Here is a 6,473-nt window from a genome sequence, read left to right as displayed (position 1 = left end):
CTGCAATGATCAAGGGAGAGCAGATATCTCTTTGAAGCAGTGATTTTATTTCTTTTGTACATATGCCCAAAAGTGAAATTGCTGCATCATATTATAGACAATCATAGTTAATATTTAAATTATATTTTTGAGGATCCTCAATTCTGTGTTTTATAGTGGTTGTCCAAGTTCACATTCCCACCAACAGTGTACAAGTGTTCACTTTCAGGCCAGGGATTTAAAAAAGCCAGTGGAGGACCTCTATGGTGGTCAGATGATTAAGAATCCACCTGCCAAGATCGAGGACATGGGTTCTATCCCTGGTCCAGGAAGATCCCACAAGCCACAGGGCATCTCAGCCTGTGCTTTACAACTACTGAAGGCCGCATGCCCTAGAGCCCCTACTCTGCAACAAGAGAAGCCATTGCAATGAAAAGCCCACACACCACAAGTAGAGAGAGCCCATGTGCAACAATGAAGATCCAGCACAGGCAAAAATAAATAAAATTAAAAAGCAAATGTCTTACTGTCTTATCTGCCTGAGTTCAAAGGATTCTGAGCCCTCTGGATATGGTGGAATCACCAGGCAGAAGGAGATGGGATTTGTGAACTATAAGTGGGTCACTTGAAATGCCCACATTTTGAGGTTGTGATAATGTGAAATAAACTTGTATCTTGTGAGCCCTTGATTTGAGGGGGTTTATTTGTTACAGCCTCTAGCATGACTCTAAACAGTATACTTTCTAGACCTTGGTGCCCACTAGCCCAGTGCATCTCAAACTAGTTTTGATTGTGGCATTGAATCTGTTTCATATGTCTCCAGTCTGTCATGTATTGATCCTTTTGGGTAATACTTTGTTCAAGAGGACAAAACTCTTGATCTTGTACTTGGAGGCCATGACACTGTCAAATTGCTGTAAATTTCAATGCACCTACTGTAAATTTCTGCCTAGCTTGTTGTAATTAACATTAACAGTCAGTGGACCAGTACTGGCACTGCTCTAGCTTATTACACTGTGTTATTTTTCTCCATAGCATTTACATTCCCTGTAACTATCTTGTTTATTTAGAGCTCTGTCTGTAAGCTCCATCAGAAAGGAGTATGATTTCTTTTGCTCTTTTGCATTCCTAGTTCCTGTTATCATGGCTGATAAATAGTAGATGCTCAGAAAGCATTCGGAGAAGGCAATGGCACCCCACTCCAGTACTCCTGCCTGGAAAATCCCATGGATGGAGGAGCCTGGAAGGCTGCAGACCATGGGGTCGCTAAGAGTCGGAAACGACTGAGTGACTTCACTTTGACTTTTCACTTTCATGCATTGGAGAAGGAAATGGCAACCCACTCCAGTGTTCTTGCCTGGAGAATCTCAGGGACGGGGGAGCCTGGTGTGCTGCCGTCTATGGGGTTGCACAGAGTCGGGCACGACTGAAGTGACTTAGCAGCAGCAGCAGCAGCAGGAAGCATTTTTGAATGATGCCTAAATCACAAGCAATGGTGTTGGTGGAAAAAGGAGGAGGCAACCGTAACTGTTATGGGAACTCTCTACAATCCTACCTGACTTGAATTCTAGCCAGTTCACTCACAGATGCTTGATTCCCTAGTTTTCTGATAGACGACAAGTACCCGGATTAAGTCCAGCCTCACTTATCCCCTACTAGATTTCCCTGATTACAGATAGGTCCACTGTGGATGGTCACTATCTGGTGATATGTCTTCCCCCCTGGTTTATAAGTTCTGAGAGGGTGGGGATTTGATTTGAAGTTGACTGCTGTATCCCCAAAGTTAGGCAGCTCAGTCAAGGCCCTTGGTGGACATAAACAAGTTTGTGGCATGTACTTGGGCAGGAGGGGAGACTGCCCTCGGGAAGCAGTGCCCTACACTGTCTCCCATGAGCCCCACCCCTCAGCAGGGTTCCAGGGTTGGTTTGAGCTCTGGCCTGACTTATCACTTCCTTTCTCCGTCAACCACCTCAAGGTGCTTCAGGTTAAAACTACTGGCACAGCAGACATTGGCCCATATGGATACTGAGAGCCTAGGTTAATAACTGTTGTATATTTTGGCAGTTTTCTTCATGAGCTGGAGATGAGGTCACCATTTAAAAGTGGCTATTATTAATATAATCCAGCTGTTGAGTGCAGTGATGCATGCCACAATAATTCCCGCTAGTGCAAAACTGAAGACTTTGTGGGAGGTCTCGGCTGCCAAGGCTCGTTCATTCCTATGGTTGTGGCGCCTTGTCTGAGTTTGGGAGGAGAGACAGAACAGGGATAGATGGGCTTAAAAGGGTTACTGTGGGGGGTGTGGAGGGGTGAAGGCGCTGCAAGGACTCAGGGTAGGGTCTGAGCCAACAGGATGGAGAACATGGATGAGATTGGTTCAGGGTCAGGGCCAGCGTGGAGAGGGAGGGGAGGGTGAGGGCTGACACGACGCACATTCCCACCTGGGAAGAACAGGACAAGGCTGCAGTGCCTAAAGGACAGCACAGGAGACAGGCCAAGATCGCCAGCAAGAGGTGGTCACTGGGGGCCTCGTCAGACACTTTCAGATTCCTGGGGTGAGGCAGTGAGTGATGGCTCAGCATGGTTTCTGGACCCTACCATTCCCTGTAACTTCTTTGACTGTCCTTGATCCCTATAAAATCTTCACTGACACTCTAAAAGTCTCACTGACTCCCTCTAACTCACACCATATTCCTTCAAACCTTATTACCCACTCTAATAAATACCTTTATGCCATAACTCCCAGACCCTCTCTCCTCCCCACCCCATGCCCTATAACCCCTCTGTTCTCTGTAACATTTTCTCCATCTCCTATAAGCTCCTCCCTGTCTTCTGTGACTACTTTGCTCCTCTCTACAGCATGTCTCACTTGACCCCTTCCACTGTTCCCCTAAAGTCCCTACTGACTCTGAGCACTCTCACTCTACCTCCTTGTACCTCGACTGACCCACTGTTCCAGTTTGTTTCCATTAACACCCTTATTGTCCCCCAAGCAACCTTCTCTTTGTCCCTATAAACCACCCTACTAAGAAGACCCTCACTCAACAGTAACACACTTTTCATGTGTGAAACCTCCACTGTCCCCCTAAAAGCTCTCACCCTACGACACTTCTAATGTCTTTAATAGCTCTCTGCTTGTCCCTTTTATAATAATACCACTCATTTTGACTTTAAGCATCTGTCATGGTCCTGTCATGACCCTTATTGTTCACCTATAAATTCCTCCCTTTCCCCCACCCCCATATCCTCTCACTTGGCTCCGCTAAGATGTTATTTGAGCAAATATAAACTCTAAGTCCTTTCCTTGTCCACTTATAGCCTCTTCTTTGTCCTCTTTTAAAGACCTAACCTGTTCCTCCTAATCCCTTCTCTCTGCCTCTAAAACGAGCTTGGTGATCCTTTGAATTCCTTCTCCCTCCACTAATTACAACCTTCCAGTTCTCCAAAATCCATGCTCCTTGAATAACTTTCTACACCCTCTCTGCCCTCTAATGAAGCCCTCCTTGAGCCTCCACTCCCCACTCCCTCTAACTCTCGTTCTCCCTCCTGTCACCCCATAAATTCTCTCCCTGCCCCCCTCACCTCCATTAGGGCACATGGGTCTGGCACTACTAAGGTAGCATACAGCCTGTCCCTCACGCCAATCTGCCAGGGATTACCATGGAGACCAGACAGACCCCACCTCCTATCCTAGAACATTCTATCATTCTACTTCTATTGATTGATTGGAGGTTGTGTGTTAGGGTTGAGGAAGCCAATTCTCATCTGGCTGCTGGTTGGTCTGAAGGAGTTCAGGCTCCTCCTAGTCTCTCTGATGATTGATCAGTCCCAGCAAGGGAGAGACACCGCTTGGTGCAAGAGTGATATGAACCTGGGAGTCTTAGGTTGCTTCAGACACCTTGAGAGGGATCATTTAGCAGTGACAGGTGGAGGGTGATCTTTGCAAGAACGAACAGCTTTTCACATGCTTATTTGCCACTTGTACATCCCCTTTGACGAAGTGTCAGTTCAGGTCTTTTTCCCATTTAAAAATAGTTTTTGTTTTTTTTTTAATTACAGTTAGGTTTGAGGGTCATATATATATTTGAATCCAGATATCAAATTTGTGACTTGAAAGTATTTTCTTTGGGTCTGTAGCTTAATCTTTTTATTTTCTAACAGTGTCCATTGCAGAGCAAAGTTTTTAATTTTGAGGGAGTCTAAATTACTTTTTTTTCTTTTATGGAGGTGTTTTTGGTATCATGTCTAAGAACTCTTTGCTTAACTCAGGAGGATTTTTTCCAATGTTTTCTTCTAAATGTTAGATTTACAATGTACATTTAGCTCTATGGTCTGTATTGAGTATATCTGTATAAGATATGAGGTTTTAGTTGAGATTAATTATATTTTGGTTATAGTGATCCAATTAAACACCATGAATACCCTTTTTTATTCATAAATTGCTTTTGGACTTCTTTTAAAAATAAATTGACCGTATTTATTGTGTGTCTCTTTCTGCATTCCTTATTCTATTCTGTTGGCCTATGTATTTATCTGTTTGCCAATACCACACTGTTTTATTAATGTAGCTTTATAATGATTCTTAAAATTGGGTAACATGAGTTCTATAACTTTATTCTTATTTTTCATAATTGTTTTGACTATTCTTGTCTAGATCTACAAATTTTGTTGGTCTTTTAATATGAATAGTATTAAAATTTCATATCTACTTGAGAGATGTTGAACCTTTCAACTAATGATTGTGGGAACACTTTTAAGTCTTCTTTTATTTCTTTCGTCAGCTGCTGTTGTTTAAATAGACAGTGCATACACATAATCTCTTAGATATACACTCTACTAGTTTTTTTTTTAAACTATTTAAAATGGTATTTTAAAAAGATATGCATTCTTATTGTTCATTGCTAGCATTTGCTAATATCTTAGATTTTTGCTTGTTGATATTGTACCCTGTGATCTTCTAAACTCATGTTACCAATTCCAGAAATATATATGTATGCATGTGTTTTTTCTTCCATTTTTATTGAGATATAATTGACATATAGCACTGCATAGGTTTAAGGTGTACAGCATGATGATCAGACTTACATACATCATGAAATGATCACCGCAATAAACCTAGTGAACATCCATCATCACATACAGATACAAAATAACAGAAAAAAATTTTTTTTGCCTTGTGATGATTTACTCTTAGGATTTAGGATTTACTCTCTTAACAATTTACATATAGAACTTACAGCAGTGTGGATTGTATTATCACATTATATATAATATTCTAGTAATGATTTGTCTTATAACTGGAAGTTTGTACCTTTTACCACTTTCATCCAAGTCCTCCTCCCCCTACTCCCATCCTTTGGTCACCACAAATCTGATCTCTTTTTTATGAGTTTGTTTGAAGCATAATTGACCTATGCCTGGTACACAATATAGTGATTTGATATTTCTATACATTACAAAATAATCATTGTGATAAGTCTAGTTTCATCAGTCACCATACAAAGATATTTCATTACTACTGACTATATTCCCCATGATGTACATAGATGTGATTCACTTATTTTTTAACTGGAAGTTTGGCTCTCTTAACCTCCCTCACCTGTTCCACTTATCCTCCTTTTGGCAACTATTTGTATCGATGACTCTGTTTCTGTTTTGTTATGATTATTCATTTGTATCATATCTGTAGTGAAATTATTACCATAATCAAATTAATTAACACATCTGCTAGCTCACACAGTTACCTCTTTATTTTTGGGGGGGGGGTGTTGAATGCTTAAGACTTACTTTCTTAGCAAGTTTTAAGTTCACAATACAGTATTGTTAATGGTAGTTACAATGTTATATATTAGACCCTCAAACCTTATTCACCTTGTAACTGAAATTTTCTACTTTTTAAAAAGTTTTTACCAGCTTGTCCCTTTCCCTCCCACTTTCCAGCCCCTGGCAACCATCATTCTACTTTTAGTTTCTATAAGAATATATTTTAAAAAGTTACATATGTAAGTGGTATCATACAGTATTTATCTTTCTCTGTTTGACCTGTTTCATTTATGGTAGTTCCGTCAAGGTCCATCTCTGTTGTCTTAATTAGCAGAATTTCATATTTCTCATGGCTTAATAATATTCCTTTCTGTACATGTATCACATCTTCTTTATGTGGATGATATTCATCCTTTATCAGACACTTGAGTTGTTTCCTTATCTTGCCTATTGTCAATAATGCTGCAATGATCAAGGGTGAACAGATATGTCTTTGAAGCAGTGATTTTCTTTCTTTAGGACATATGCCCAAAAGTGAAATTGTTGCATCAGTTGATAGACAATCATAATTAATCTATAAATTATACTTATGAGGGTCCTCCATTCTTTTTTCTATAGTGGTTGTCCAAGTTTACCTTCTTACCAACAATGTACAAGTGCTCACTTGCAGGCCAGGGATTTTTAAAAATCAAGTTGGGGATCTCACTGTCTACTTCAACCTGAATTCAAAA

The sequence above is a fragment of the Bos indicus genome, chromosome 18 (genome assembly GCF_029378745.1).
Source record: "Bos indicus isolate NIAB-ARS_2022 breed Sahiwal x Tharparkar chromosome 18, NIAB-ARS_B.indTharparkar_mat_pri_1.0, whole genome shotgun sequence".
NCBI classification, from domain to species: Eukaryota; Metazoa; Chordata; class Mammalia; order Artiodactyla; family Bovidae; genus Bos; species Bos indicus.
The sequence above is the reverse complement of the archived record's forward strand: the minus strand, read 5'-3'. Positions refer to the sequence as shown.